Raw genomic sequence first — 16,664 nt, 5'->3', positions numbered from 1 at the left:
AAATTAAGTTTTATTTTCAATTTTCATTAAACATTTTTTCTTTAATTTTTTTTACTATATTTTTTACTTTTGTGTAAATTTTGTCAAAATCTGTTTTACTCCCATCATTTTATTCTGGTCTACTTCAGTGTATTCACTTTTTCAAATTTTCAAAAGATTTTCTTTTTCTGTTTCTTTTCCTTTTTTATCTTTTTCATTTCTTTTCTTTTTCTTGAATACAGAAAGAGAAAAACTTCATTTTACTTTCAATTTCTATTAAAAATATTTTTCTTTAATTCTTTACTATATTTTTACTTTTATGTAATTTTTTTTAAATTCTATTTTACTCTCATCATCTCATTTTAGTCTACTTCAGTGTATTCATTTTTTCAAATTCTCCAACTATTTCCTTCCCACCCCTTTTTTCCTCTAATCTGTCAAACCACCTTCAACACCCAGAACAAAAGACACCTAGGATCTAGCTTCATATATTCGATTTTGTGTGTGTGTGTGTTTAATTTTTTAATTTTAATATTTTTAATTTAAATTTTTCTACCTCATTAATTCCTTTTCTCCCTTCAAAATGATAAAAATGAAGGAATTCACCACAAAAGAAAGAGCACGAAGAAATGACAGCCAGGGATTTAACCAACACAGATACAAGCAAGATGTCTGAACCATAATTTAGAATCACAATAATAAGAATACTAGCTGGAGTCAAAAATAGACTTCTGCAGAGATAAAAGAACTAAGTAAAAACTAGTCAGAATGAAATTAAAAATGCTATAACTGAGCTGCAATCACAGATGGATGCTGTGGTGGCAAGGATGGATGAGACAGAACAGAGAATCAGCAATATAGAGGGCAAACTTATAGAGAATAACGAAGCAGAAAAAAAGAGGGCAAAAGAGCACGATTTAAAAATTAGAGAAATCAGTGATTCATTAAAAAGAAACAAGATCAGAATCATAGGGGTCCCAGAAGAGGACGAGAGATAAATAGGGGTAGAGGGTTATGTGAGCAAATCTTAGCAGAAAACTTCCCTAATCTTGGGAAAGGCACAGACATCAAAATCCAGGAAGCACAGAGGACCCCCCATTAGATTCAACAAAAACCAACCATCAACGAAGCATATCATAGTCAAATTCACAAAATACTCAGGCAAGGAGAGAATCATAAAAGCAGTGAGGTAAAAAAAAGTCCCTAACCTACAAGGGAAGACAGATCAGGTTTGCAGCAGACCTATCCACAGAAACTTGGCAGGCCAGAAAGGAGTGGCAGGATATATTCAATGTGCTGAATCAGAAAACTACGCAGCCAAGAATTCTTTATCCAGCAAGGCTGTCATTCAAAATAGAAGGAGAAATAAAAAGGTTTCCAGACAAAAAAAAATTAAAGGAGTTTGTGACCACTAAACCAGCCTGCAAGAAATTTTAAGGGGGACTCTCTGAGGGGAGAAAAGATGAAAATATACATATATATATATATATTATGTGTATATATATATATATGTATATCTTTTATATATGTATATCTTATATATATATTATATTTGTGTATTGTATGTATATTAAACATTGTATATTATATATATACACATATATATGTATATATACATATACATATAATATATATAATTATATATAAATATGTGTATATTTATATATATTTGTGTATATATATGTACATATATATGTATATTTTCATCTTTTCTTGGTGTATATATATATATACCAAAATCAACAAAGATCAGAAAGGAGCAGAGAACACCACCAGAAACTCCAACTCCACAAGCAGCATAATGGCAATAAATCCATAACTTTCAGTACTCACTCTAAACATCAATGGGCTCGATACTCCAATCAAAAGACATAGGGTAACAGAATGGATAAGGAAACAAGATCCATCTATACGCTGCTTACAAGAGACCCACTTTAGACCTAAAGACACTTTCAGGTTGAAAATAAGGGGATGGAGAACGATCCATCATGCTAATGGCCAACAAAAGAAAGCTGGAGTAGCCATACTTATATCAGACAATCTAGACTTCAAAGTAAAGACTGTATCAAGAGATGCAGAACGGCATTATATCATAATCAAGGGGTCTATCCACCAAGAAGACCTAACAATTGTAAACATTTATGCACCAAATGCGGCAGCACCCAAATATATAAATGAATTAATCACAAACATAAAGAAACTCATTGATAGTAATACCATAATAGTAGGAGACTTCAACACCCCACTCACAGCAATGGACAGATCATCTAACCAAAAAATCAACAAAGAAACAATGGCTTTGAATGACACACTGGGCCAGATGGACTTACCAGATATATTCAGAACAGTTCATCCTAAAGCAGCAGAATATACATTCTTCTCCAGTGCACATGGAACGTTCTCCAGAATAGACCATATACTGGGACACAAATCAGCCCTAAGTAAGTACAAAAAGATTGAGATCATACCATGCATATTTTCAGACCACAACCCTATGAAACTCAAAATCGACCACAAGAAAATATTTGGAAAGGTAACAAATACTTGGAGCCTGAAGAACATCCTACTAAAGAATTAATGGGCTAACCACGAAGTTAAAGAGGAAATTAAAAGGTGTATGGAGGTCAATGAAAATGATAACACCAGAACCCAAAACCTCTGGGATGCAGCAAGGCCATCATAAGAGGAAAGTATATAGCAATCCAGCCTTCCTAAAGAAGGAAGAAAGATCTCAGATACACAACCTAACCTTACACCTTAAGGAGCTGGGAAAAAAAAGCAAATAAAACCCCAAACCAGAAGAAAACAGGAAATAATAAAGGTTAGAGCAGAAATTAATGCTATTGAAACCAAAAAAACACACACACAAAAAAAAAACAAAAAAACAGTGGAACAGATCAATGAAACCAGAAGCTGGTTCTTTGAAAGAATTAACAAAATTGATAAACACTAGTCAGTTTGATCAAAAAGAAAAAGGAAAGGACCCAAATAAATAAAATCAAAAATGAAACAAGAGGGATCACAACCAACACAGCAGAAATAAAAACAATAATAAGAGAATATTATGAGCAATTATATTGCCATAATTGCAATTATGAGAATATTATGAGCAATTAATTGCCAATAAAATGGGCAATCTGGAAGAAATGGACAAATTCCTAGAAACATGTACACTACCAAAACTGAAACAGGAAGAAATAGAAAACTTGAACAGACCCATAATGACTCAGACAACACAAAGAAATAACAGGCATCCAAATTGGCCAGGAGGAGGTTGAACTTTCACTCTTCGCAGATGACATGATGCTCTATGTGGAAAACCCAAAAGATTCCACCAAAAAACTGCTAGAATTGATTCATGAATTCAGCAAAGTGGCAGGATATAAAATCAATGCACAGAAATTGGTTGCATTCCTATACACTAACAATGAAGCAACAGAAAGAGAAATCAAGGAATTGATCCCATTTACAGTTGCACCAAAAACCATAAAATACCTAGGAATAAATCTAACCAAAAAGGTGAAAAATCTATACACTGAAAACTATAGAAAGCTTATGAAAGAAATTGAAGAAGACACAAAAAAATAGAAAAAGATTCCATGCTCCTGGATAGGAAGAACAAATATTGTTAAAATGTCGATACTACCCAAAGCAATCTACATATTCAATGCAATCCCTATGAAAATAACACCAGCATTCTTTACAGAGCTAGAACAAATAATCCTAAAATTTTTAAGGAACCAGAAAAGACTCCGAATAGCCAAAGCAATCTTGAAAAAGAAAACCAAAGCAAGAGGCATCACAAGCCCAGACTTCAAGCTATACTACAAAGTTGTAATCATCAAGACAGTATGGTACTGGCACAAGAACCGATACTCAGATCAATGGAACAGAATAGAGAACCCAGAAATGGACCCAGAGACGTATGACCAACTAATCTTTGACAAAGCAGGAAAGAATATCCAATGGAATAAAGACAGTCTCTTCAGCAAGTGGTGCTGGGAAAACTGGACAGTGACATGCAGAAGAATGAACCTGGACCACTTTCTTACACCATACACAAAAATAAACTCAAAATGGATGGAAGACCTCAATGTAAGACAGGAAGCCATCAAAATCCTCGAGGAGAAAGCTGGCAAAAACCTCTTTGATTTTGGCTGCAACAACTTCTTACTCAACACGTCTCCAGAGGCAAGGGAAACAAAAGCAAAAATTAACTCCTGGGACCTCATCAAAATAAAAAGCTTCTGCACAGCGAAGGAAACAGTCAGCAAAACTAAAAGGCAACCGACAGAATTGGAGAAGATATTTGAAAATGACATATCACATAAAGGGTTAGTATCCAAAATCTATAAAGAACTTATCAGACTCAACACCCAAAAAACAAGGAATCCAATGAAGAAATGGGCAAAAGAAGGAATAGACCCTTCTCCAAAGAAGACATCCAGATGGCCAACTGACACATGAAAAAATGCTCATCACTCATCATCAGGGAAATACAAATTAAAACCACAATGAGATACCACCTTACACCTGTCAGAATGGCTAACATGAACAACTCAGGCAACAACAGATGTTGGCGAGGATGCAGAGAAAGAGGATCTCTTTTGCATTGTTGGTGGCAGTGCAAGCTGGTGCAGCCACTCTGGAAAACAGTATGGAGGTTCCTCAAAAAACTAAAAATAGAACTACCCTACCACCCAGCAATTGCATTACTAGGCATTTATCCACGGGATACAGGTGTGCTGTTTCGAAGGGACATATGTACCCCCATGTTTATAGCAGCACTATCAACAACAGCCAAAGTATGGAAAGAGCCCAAATGTCCATTGATGGATGAATGGATTAGGAAGATGTGGTATACACACACACACACACACACACACACACACACACACACACACACACACAATGGAGTATTACTCAGCAATCAAAAAGAATGAAATCTTGCCATTTGCAAATATGTGGATGGAACTGGAGGGTATTATGCTAAGTGAAATTAGTCAGAGAAAGACAAAAACCATATGACTTCACTCATGAGGATTTTAAGAGAGAAAACAGATGAACAAAAGGGAAGGGAAACAAAAGTAGTATAAAAACAGGGAGGGGGACAAAACAGAAGAGACTCATAAATATGGAGAACAAACTGAGGGTTACTGGAGGGGTTGTGGGAGGGGGGATGGGCTAAATGGATAAGGGGCACTAAGGGATCTACTCCTGAAATCATTGTTGCACTATATGCTAACTAATTTGGATGTAAATTAAAAAAAAAATTAAAAGTGAAAAAGAAATATACATTTGGTTTTCATTCTTTTTTCTTTTTTAATTTTGTTTTCAAAATTTTAAATATTTTTTATTTTTCTTTGAAACACATTATAGAGCAACGTATGTATGTAATCCATTATCTCTATCTATCAGTTATCTTGATAGTAATTCAACAATCATAACACAATACTGCATTAGCAAGACAAGAGAATCAGTAGTGTATTCACATTAGGTAATCTGGTGAGGTAGCCTTTGGCTAAAATATCTAGATAATACAGAGAAGACCCTAGTTTTAATTTTTTAAATATCCACATAATTGTCTTCTTGTACAGATTCATTTTTACGGGTCTAAAACTATTATAAAAATGAATATTTATATTACTCCCAACTCTATCCATTCTTTGACGTTTTCAGAACTATGAAAGATTACCTCTATTTCTGAACTAGACAGTAACACATTTTTTAACATTCTATTGCCAGCCATGTGTATTCTTTTTTTTTCTATCAAAGTATGATAGAAAATTGACATACAATATCCTATTACTTTCAAGTGTACATTATAGTGCTTCAATATTTTTATCCATTATGAAATGATCCCTATGAGAAGTCCAGTTGCCATATATCACCAAAGTTACAATGCAATTGACTACATTCCTTGTATACATTCCCTCCGCTGTGCTTTCCATGCCCATGACTTGTTTTATAAACTGGAGGCTTGTGCCTCTAGACCCCCTTCACCTATTTCGCCCACCCCCTGCTCTCTTCCTGCTCTGTTAACCAAAGTTTGTTTACTGTATCTATGAGTCTGTTTCTGTTTTGTTTTGATTGTTCATTTGTTTTATTTTTTAGATTCCACATATGAGTGAAATCATTTGGTATTTGTCTTTCTCTGTGTGACTTATCCCACTTAGCATCATACCTCGTAGGTCCATCCAGGCTGTTGCAAATGGCAAGATTTCATTCTTGTTATGGCTGTGTAATAGTCTGTTATTCATATATGTTGAGTTCTAACCCCCAGTACCTCAGATGTGACCTTTTTCGGAAATAGGATTATTGTAGATGTGATTAGTTACAATGTGGTCATGTTGGAGTAGGGTGAGCCCCTGATCCATTAAGACTGGTGTCCTTCTGAAAAGGGGAAATTTGGACACAGAGATATACATAGGGAACATGCTATGTGAAGAGGAAGGCAGAGATTTACAAACAAGGAAGGAACCCCGAGGATGGGCAGCAAACCACCAGAAGCCAGGAGGGAAGTGAGGAACAGACCCTGCAGGAGAAACCAACCCCACCAACAGCTTGACGTTGGGCTTCTGGCCTCCAGAAACAGTAAGTCTCTGTTGTTTTAGATGCTCAGTTTGTGGTATTTTTTTTCTTTTGAAAAATTATTAGTTTGTGGTAACATTTAATCTTTTTTTTAAATTAATACTTCCTTAGAGCAGTTTTAGGATTATAGAAAAATTGAGGGGAACGTGCAGAGATTTCCCACATCCCCTCATCCCCCCACTCAGAGCTTCTTCCCATTATCATCACTCTCCATGGTGGACATTCTGTGGGTTTGGAGAAATGTACAAGGACATGTATGCATCATTATGGTATCACAGAAGGTATATTCACTCCCTAAAAATCCTCTGTGCTCCTCCCCTTCATTCCTCCCTGTCCCCCATCCCCTGGCAACCACTGACCTTTCCACTGGCTGCGAGGTTCTGTCTTTCCCAGAATGTCATACAGTTGGAATCATACAGTATTAGCCTTTTCAGACTGGCTTTTTTTTCACTTAGTGATGTGCTTTTAAGTTTCCTCCATGTCTTTCCATTATTTGATAGCTCATTCTTGTTATTGATAAATAATATTCCATTGGGTGGATACATAGTTTAATTGTCCATCACCCCATGGTAGCTTCAAAGTTTGGGCAATTATGAATAAAGTTTCTGTAAACGTCCAAGTGCAGGTTTTTGTGTGAGCGTAAGTTTTCAACTTTTCTGGGTAAATGAGAAGCATGATTGCTGGATCACATGGTAACAGGATGTTTAGTTTTGTAAGAAACTAACTGTCAAAGCACTAGAGTGGCTGCACCAGTCTGCATTCCCACCCGCCTTGAATAAGATTCCCACATCCTCGCCAGCATTGGGTGTTGTCAGTGTTACTGATACTGGCCATTTCATTTGTGTGTACTGGAATCTTACTGGTGTTTTAAGCTTGTATGTATGTATGTATGTATGTATTTATTTATTTATTTATTTATTTAATGTTTATTTATTTTTGAGACAGAGAGAGACAGAGCATGAACGGGGGAGGGTCAGAGAGAGGGAGACAGAGAATCCGAAACAGGCTCCAGGCTCTGAGCTGTCAGCACAGAGCCCGACGCGGGGCTCGAACTCACGGACGTGAGATCATAACCTGAGCCGAAGTCCGCCGCTTAACCGACGGAGCCACCCAGGCGCCCCAGTTTGTGTTTATTTTTTATGGTATTTCTAGGAAATGAATAAAATATACGATGTGCATTTTCATTATTGGGCACCATAGGATCTGTTTTTGATTTGGATGCTATTGGCCCTCATATGGGTCTTTTGGTCTGAAGAAAATGGCACTTCCTTCCCTATTGAAGTGTGTCTCTGACATCACCCGAGTCATTTGGGGTATTTCAGACTCCAAAATTATTTTATGTCATTCGGTGTTAGGGGTAGTTTCAATTAGTGCTTGGTGGCAAGCTATTAACTACTCCAAATGCCTTTTTTGTATCACTGCTTCTGGAGATTTTCTGCTCCCAAATCCCAGCAATCACCACTGGGTGGTGCTCATGGGCTCTCACCCTACACTGTGGTCAGCCTGCCGGCTCCCTGCTTTTCCATGCTTTTCCCGCTTTTCCATGGGTCACACAGCACTATTTGAATTTGTTGGTACCAGCACTCGGGCTTCTCAAATGTCGTTAATTAAAGCGGTACATTCTTTTGCCCACCAGGTGTTTTATGTTGTTGAAATTAACAAACTGTGTGGGCATGGAAAATTCTGTCATTCCCTATTTTGCATGTCCACTTAATACTGGCCAGAGGGTAAACATACCTGCCTTCTGTTTTACAATTCTAAGTAGGGAAGTGTTCCTTAGTCAGACATAATATCCATCCCAAAATTACACTCAAGCAAATGGGACTCAACCACTTTGCATGAAGTCTGTTCAACATTCCAATTCTTATCCCAGCTTTTATCTTAATCCCACCAAGATACCCCTGTATCCACCCCCAATCACCTGTAGCCCCGTTGGTTATCACACCGGGTTTGGGAATCCCACTGCATTGGAACACCATGCCAAGGAACCCTAGAAAAGTCTCCATACCGCCTGGACAATTTACCCACATGTGTCTATGATCTAGGGTCTCCAGCTGGTGGCTAAGCCAGGGGGCTTTGCCCTTTCATCCTTGTCCTGATTAGTTTGCTGGGTCATTGCCCCAGATGACTTGTCATGTTACTCAATGTCATCTTTAATTTCCAATGTTAAAGGTTTTCCCAAATTTGTACTCAAATTTGAGTAAACAGAGTCAATTGGGGAACCATCAGGGGTCACACTGGTCCACCCACCTGTGATCATGCTGCGTTAAAACCTCTGTGTTGTCCCTGTCAATACGTTCTTTGCTCATCGCATTTCTTAGTAATTGTCTAAACAATTTCACCTTTTGAGAATGAATCCCTCGACTTTATCCTTTGTTTTTCCCATTTTCTTTTTTCTTTTTTAATGTTAATTTATTTATTTTGGGAGGGGGGAGGGGCAGAGGAACAGAGAGAGAGAATCTCAAGAGGCTGTTAGTGCGAAGCGTGATGTGACGCTTAAACTCACAAACCATGAATTCATGACCTGAGCCAAAACCAAGAGTCAGAAACTTAATCGACTGAGCCACCCAGGCACCCCTGTTTTTTCCATTTACTTATGAATAACTCTGATTTTCTGTTGTTCAAGATCATTCTTCCCTTTGGTCATGGCCCTGAGGCCGGTGGCTATAGCTCCACTGGCCAGAGTCCCAGCCCAGCACTGCTTGGTAGTCTGTCCCTGTGCTCACCTTTATTTAATATCAGCTACAATAGACAACAGTGACCATGAGATTGGATATTTAGCTTGCTTGATGTTATTTTATATTTCATTATGTATCTACTGAGTCAACTCTTTGGGAGTTGGGGCTATCATTTCTAAATTCCACTGATAACTTTCACCTCTATCAGCTAATTACAAAATGGCCACTGCTTCACACCATGGATGACCCAGTAGCCACCCCAGAGTCATAAAGATTCATCAACCCCACCCTCTCATCCTTCTTTATTTCAGATTCGGTAATGCACAAGGACTCACAGAACTCAGAAACGCTGTGAGATTCATAGTGACTATTACAGCAAAAGTGTACAGTTTAAAATCAGTAGAGGTAAAAGGTACAAAAGGTGGAGCCCAGTTGCCCACTCCCAGTGGAGCTGTATACACGGCAAGTGTGCAACAACTTGCACACAGCTTTGCCAACAGAGAAGCTCACCATGGCTTGTGTCCGGGATTTTTACTAGGGGTCTATGACCATGCACCTCCCCTTAATTATTCCATCCTCAGGTCATCCAGAGGTCACGTTGATGCAGTAAATCACAGTAAATCACATTTTATCATAAACTATCTGATATGGCCCAAGGCCAAAGGTACCCAAAGGTTGTCTCATCAGGCAGGGTAACCCGAGGGTCTCCAGGTCATGCCTCAGGAGCCAGGTGAAGCCCTGCTGTTTGTTTAGGATGCGCAGAGTCCACACCTCGACTCGTTAAGTCTGTCTCTTACGGCACGGCGCCCAGTTGTCCAGCGCCATTCGACGAGAAGGCTGCTCTTTCTCCCTTGAGCTGCTTTTTTCAAAAATCAGGTTGACATCATTGTGTCGGTCCATTTCTAGATCATCTCTTCTATTTTGTTGGTCTGTGTGTCTATTCGTCTTCCAGAACCACGAAATTGTGATTCCTGCAACCATACAGTAACCCATAGTGTCAGGTAGAGTGATTCTTCTTTTACTCTTCTTTCCAAAATGTTTTACCTTGACCTTTCCATGTAAATTGTAGAAAATCTTGTCTGTATCTTCAAAAATTATTGCTGAGATTTTGATAGAAAGCACATTAAACCTTATGTATCATTTTGTGGAGAATTTACTTCTTTATTGACTCTTCCAGTTTAGGAACACAAGATGTCTTTTTTTTTTTTAATTTTTTTTTTCAACGTTTATTTATTTTTGGGACAGAGAGAGACAGAGCATGAACGGGGGAGGGGCAGAGAGAGAGGGAGACACAGAATCGGAAACAGGCTCCAGGCTCCGAGCCATCAGCCCAGAGCCCGACGCGGGGCTCGAACTCACAGACCGCGAGATCGTGACCTGGCTGAAGTCGGACGCTTAACCGACTGCGCCACCCAGGCGCCCCAAGATGTCTGTTTATTTAGATCTTTTTTGAATTGTTTTCACCAGCATTATGTTGTTTTCAGTATACACATCTAGTGCATGTTTATTACATTTACACCTAGATATTTCATTTTCTGAGTAACTGTAAATGGTATTGTACTTAAATTCAGCGTCCACGTGTCCATTGCTAATAGGAGAAATACAATTAATCTTTATGTTGATTTTGCATCCTCCTACCCTATAGGTTCTTTAGAATTTTCTACATAAACCATCTTTTCACCTGTAAATAACAGCAGCTTTATCTCTTCTGTTCTAATATGCATGCCTTTTATTTCCATCTCTTACTCTGCTGCACTGGCCAGAACTTCCAGTACTGTGTTGAACAACAATGTTGAGGGTGGACATCCCTGTCTTGTTCCCAGTCTTGGGCAAAACGTCCAGTCCTTCATCATTAACTACAGAGTCAGCTATAGGTTTTTGTAGCTACTCTATCAAGTCGAGGAAGTTCCCCTCTACTCCTATTTTTCTGAGTTTTTTAATCATAAATGAGTGTTGATATTGATGCTTTTTCTGCATCATTTGATATAATTATGTCATTTTTCTTCCTTAGCCTCTTTCCTCTCCCTCCAGGATTCTGGTCACATAATTGTTAGAACCTAGTTATTAGTCCTGTAAATTACTGAGGTTCTGCTTGGTGGTTTGTTTGTTTGTTTGCTTGTTTCAGTTTATTTTCTCTCTGTGGTTCAGATTATGTAATTTCTATTGTTTTATCTTTCATTTTATTGACTTTCTTTTGTGTCCTCCATTTTACTCATGATCCCAGCCACTGGACTGTTTATTTCAGTTATTGTATTTTTAAGTTCTAAAAGTTCCATCTGTTTCTTCCTTATTTCTTCTGTTTCTTTGCTGAGGCTATTTTTCATTTGTTTTGCTTGTGTTCATAATTGGGCACTGAAACATTTTAATCAAGGCTACTTTTTTTTAATTATTTTTTTTTGGTTTCTTTTTTTTAAAGTAATTTCTACCCCCAACATGTGGCTTGAACTCACAACCCCAAGATTAAGAGTCACACACTCTACCAACTGAACCAGCCAGGCACCCCTAATCAAAGCTGCTTTCTATTCTTTGCTAGGTAATGTTAACATCTCTGTGTCATCCTGGAGTTGACATTTATCTGTTGTCTTTTTTCATTCAGTTTGATATCTTCCTGGCTTTTGGTATGAGTGATTTTTATTGGAACCCAGGTATTTTGTATTCTGTTGTAAGGCTCTGGATCTTATCTAAAACTGCTGTTTCAGCTGGCTTTATCTGACACTGCTCCAGGATGTGAGGCCACATCGTTACTGCCAGGCCCCCACACGTTTCTCCTGACACCACAGTAAGAGGCTGGTGGGGTTAAAGTCCTAGCTTCCTACTTGGCTCTCTCTGCGCCACTTTGGAGGTGGTGGGAGGGGACATCCGGGTGCCAAGGTTAGAAGCTTTGTGTCCCCACTTGGCCTGTCCTTGGGGCAGTTTCTTCTGTCATGTTTGGCTGGAATAGAGCATGTTGGACCACCAGTACTCTGATTCTGTGGGAAGAGACTGTATTTCTCAGGTACTAGTGAAATAGTGTAAATAACTGGGTCTGTCGGCCTATGGGTGTTACAGATGGGCTTTGAGCACAGAAATAACGTATGCAATTTGAACAGTGTGGCGGCATGATCTAGCAGGGTTATTGGTTGATTTGTCTTGTTTGTTTTAAGCAAATAAAAATAAGATGAGAACATATTAACTTTGTAATAGTCACAGAACATAGAAGTCATTTAATATTAGAATTAAAGAGAAATATGTTTTCAGAGGCAAGACAAGAAGTGTCTTGAGATGAGGACAGTAGGGAAGGAAATAAGAAACAAATAATGGTCAATACAGGTTCAGTGAACGGTAGCCCTACTAGGATAAGATAGTGATTTCTTTCACAATTATTTGTTAAGCACCAACTATGTGCCAAGCACTGAACCAATGATACAAGAGCAGCACCTCTAACTGTGTGCTCCATTGCTTGGTTTCTGATTTTGTACTTCTTGTTGAGCCAATTTTCCCTTTTCCTTTCAGATGAAGAATTTAGACCTGAAGTCACAAAAGTGGGAATTTCTGAAGAGTATTTATTCCCTTTTGAGATTATGGATCAGTTCTCAAGGGCTGATTGACATGTTGTGACAAACCACGGAAGCTTTTAAGTCAACTTAGAGGTGGTGGACCAGAACTCGGTATCCATCAGAGAAATCATACCCTCATAAAACCTTATGAATATTCTAAATATTGGAAGACTTCTCTCAGCACATCTTGCAGGGCACCAGGTAACTCATACTGATGAGATACCTCATGGTGCGAAATGTGTAAAACACTTTAAAAGTAAGTCAGACTCGTCAGACTTTGGAGGAGTCATAGTGAGCACAAACCTTGTGAATGTGAAGAATGTAGAAGAAGCTTTTCTTGTAAGGTCATCTCAAGGCACATCAGAAAATTCACACTGGGAAGAAATCCTATAAATGTGCTGAGTGTGGAAAAAACTTCTCACGTAAGTCAGATCTCTGAAAGCATCAGACAGTTCATACTAGAAAGAAACTATATGAATGTAATAAATGTGGTAAAACCTTCTCCCTGAAAGCACCCCACATTCACCATCAGGTCACTCATACTAGGGAGAAAACCCATGAATGTAATGCGTGTGGGAAATTATGTATGTTTATTGCTTGTTTGTTTTAGAGGGGCTCCTGGGTGGCACAGTCAATTAAGCATCAGACTTTTTATTTTGGCTCAGGTCATTATCTCTGGGTTCATGTCAGGCTCTGTCCTGACAGCATGGAGCCTGCCTGGTATTCTCTCTCCCCTTTCTCTCTGTGCCCCTGCCCGGGCTCTCTTTCTTTCTCAAAATAAATAAATAAACCTTAAAAAATAATTTAGAGCAGGCACATGCATAAGAAGCGGAGAGGGGCAGAGGGAGAGGGAGGGAGAGAGAGAGAGAGAGAGAGAGAGAGAGAGAGAGAGAGAGAGAGAGAATCCCAAGCAGTCTCCATGCTCAGTATGGAGACCATCATGGGGCTCCATCTCATGACCCTGGGATCATGACTTGAGCTGAAATCAAAAGTTGGATGCTCAACTGACTGAGACACCCAGGCACCCTGAGTATGGAAAAGCTTTTAGCTTGAAGCCAGAACCATTCAGACAGCAGAGGAACATTCTGGGGAGAAACCATATGAATGTGCAGAATGTGGAAAAGCCTTTTCTCATAAGGCAGGTCTCAAAACACATCGGAAAATTCATACTATGAATTTTCCTATGAGTGTGCTGAATGCTGGAAATCAAAACTCATCAGACATCAGAGGATTCATTCTGGAGAGAAGCCCTATGCACTGGGTATTGTAAAGTCTTCTCCCAGAAATCACACCTCACTGAGCATCAGTTAATACATACTGGTGAAAAACAACACCATGACTATGACTACGGGAGACCCTTCATCATGAAGCCAGACCCCATTAGACAGCAAAATATTCTCAATGGAGATATTCCCTCTTAACATAGTGGATGCTAGAAAGTTCGTCCTATAATGTCCATTTCATTAAGGTTCATTTAATTCATACCAGCGAAAAACCCCATCAAAACAACAAATATGGAGAAGACTGAGTCCGAAACCAGAACTCACACATAAGAGGATTCAGCGTAAGGGGAGGCCTGTGGATGTGCTTATTCTAGATGGCTTTTATTTGGAAGAACTCTCACAGGTGAGAAAATCTTACAAAGGTACTGAATGTGGAACGGTGAACAATGTAGCTCAAATCTTCTTAAACTAAAAAATTCACGCCATGAAGGAGCTATCATATTGATGTATTTCAAAGAGCACTAAGGAAAACGTTTATTTAAGAGAAACAGCACACAAGTGGATGGAGGAGCAGAAAGAGGCAGAGAATCCCAGGCAGTCTCCAGGCTCAGCACAAAACTGAGGGGGCTTGAAACCACAACTCCGGGTTTTTTGACCTGAGCCAAAATCGGGAGTCAGACGCTCAACTGACTGAGCCCCGGCAGGGGCCCCAAGGAAAATAATTTTTAATTATAATGGTGTTCACTGTGGACTATGGAGCTTGTCAAAGTGAAAACAAATGGAGCCACACAGTGCTCGATTCCATATGCAGACACTTCCCACATAATGTGTCTGCTGTTCAATACATTACATAAAACTGTATAGCAGGAATTTCTTATGTAAGTTTCACGTAACAATGACAATTCACTCCTGTGGCGCACACAGAACTGCTTCTATCAACTGCTTATAAACACCACGATTTAAAAGTGTAAATAAAATATGTTTATGTATTGTTAAATATATCACTCGGAGAAAGACAAATACCATAGGAGGTCACTCCAGCGCCCTCAAACACGCCTCACCAGACCCACAGGCGCCCGCACCCACCGCCGGAAGTGCAGGGGCCCGAGGCCGGGCATGTGCATCCGGTGCTGGAGCTACGGAGACCGGGAGGTGGGGACTCTGGGCCTACGGGGAAGCCACCCGCGCCGGAACTACGGAACTACGGAGGCCGGGAGGCGGGGCGCGCGCTCCCTGAGGGGCTAGCGACCGGCGCCCAACATCCTGGACCTGGACGCCCGCTGCCGCCCGCCTAGCGGGGACCCGAGATCCTCGCTGGCGGGAGCGGACAGAGCGGCCGCGATGTGGGCTGGAGGTTGTGGGTGGACGTAGGGAAGACCCCCCCTCGGAAGAGTCTGGCCGCTGCAGAGGGGGGGGGGGGTGGTGGTGCTGGTGGCCAGACCAGGTGGGAGCCACAGGTGGCGGGGCTCGTGCAGGGCACATTCTGTGCGTGACTCATTTCCCAGAGGAGGAAGGCCGGTTCTCAGAGAGGCTCACGAACCCAGCATTCAATCCAACTGGTAAGGACCCTGTGTTGTATTTATCTCCCTGGATTTCCGGGCCCATCAAGATGGCCACAAAGTCTCCCTGACCGAGCCCGAGTGGGGCTCCTCTGCGCCTTCATCTCCACTGGGCTCTACAATTTTAGCGAGAATCCTACTGAGTCAGTTTAAAGAAAATCCGCCACCCTTGGCGTCTGCTCACCTTTGCTATCCGATCAGGTTACCCATCCTCACCCTCCGTGTCTTATCATCCTGGCATGCTTTCAACAAGAGTCCTGGTGAGTCCGTAGGAAGAATCCCCCTGGCCTTGTTTCCTCAGACCCAGGAAATTTTCATCCACTCACCCTCACTCTGCTCCTTGGCCATAACCCCCTCCCCACCCCCCACCCCCCACCCCCATCCTTGTATTCAGAGCTGACCCGAGTCTCTCCTCCAGCAAAAGCCCTTTGCAGTAGTCCTTCACACCTATCATTATAGTCTGGAATAAACGTGCCTTCCTGTTTTAACTAGTGTCAATAACTTCTTTAATTTTTTCTTTAACAATAAGGAAACTGAAAACAATAGCTAAGATATGTTTATGTAGCTTCATGTGAAAAATACGGCTTCCAGGAAGTTGAGGCAAAAAGGGAAACTGGATAAGTAGGTACTAAAGGCAAAGAAGGAGCTTGGCATCTTGTGGGAAGTCAGACTTTGTCTGACCTCAGAACTCCCAAGAGGCAGGTGATGGCTTCTGACCTCCTAGGAGTTCCACTGTTTGACCCCTTTTTTGCCAAGCCCCTCTCTTTGACTCCCCTAAATCTTAAATCAGCCATTCCTTTGGTGGAAACAGCCTTTGCAAATGGCAGGTGTGTATTCAGTTTGAGGTTACTAAGTATAAAAATCATAGGCTTTGTTCTCTTGATCATGTTTCTAATATGTATTTCCTTCCAGGCTCATGCATACAAAGGTATGACCTCCCTATCTTGACCCAGTGCCCAGGGACCTCTTCACCAGGAACCCTTTCAAAACTCTTCAGTTAAAGACCACTAGGATCACACCTGTGGTTAAACAACATTTATGTTGCAGTAAGGAAGAACATCGTGGGGAACCATGAGTTATCTCAGAGGAGTTAGAAAG

This window comes from Felis catus, chromosome D4, assembly GCF_018350175.1.
Source record: "Felis catus isolate Fca126 chromosome D4, F.catus_Fca126_mat1.0, whole genome shotgun sequence".
Classification (NCBI taxonomy): domain Eukaryota; kingdom Metazoa; phylum Chordata; class Mammalia; order Carnivora; family Felidae; genus Felis; species Felis catus.
The sequence above is the reverse complement of the archived record's forward strand: the minus strand, read 5'-3'. Positions refer to the sequence as shown.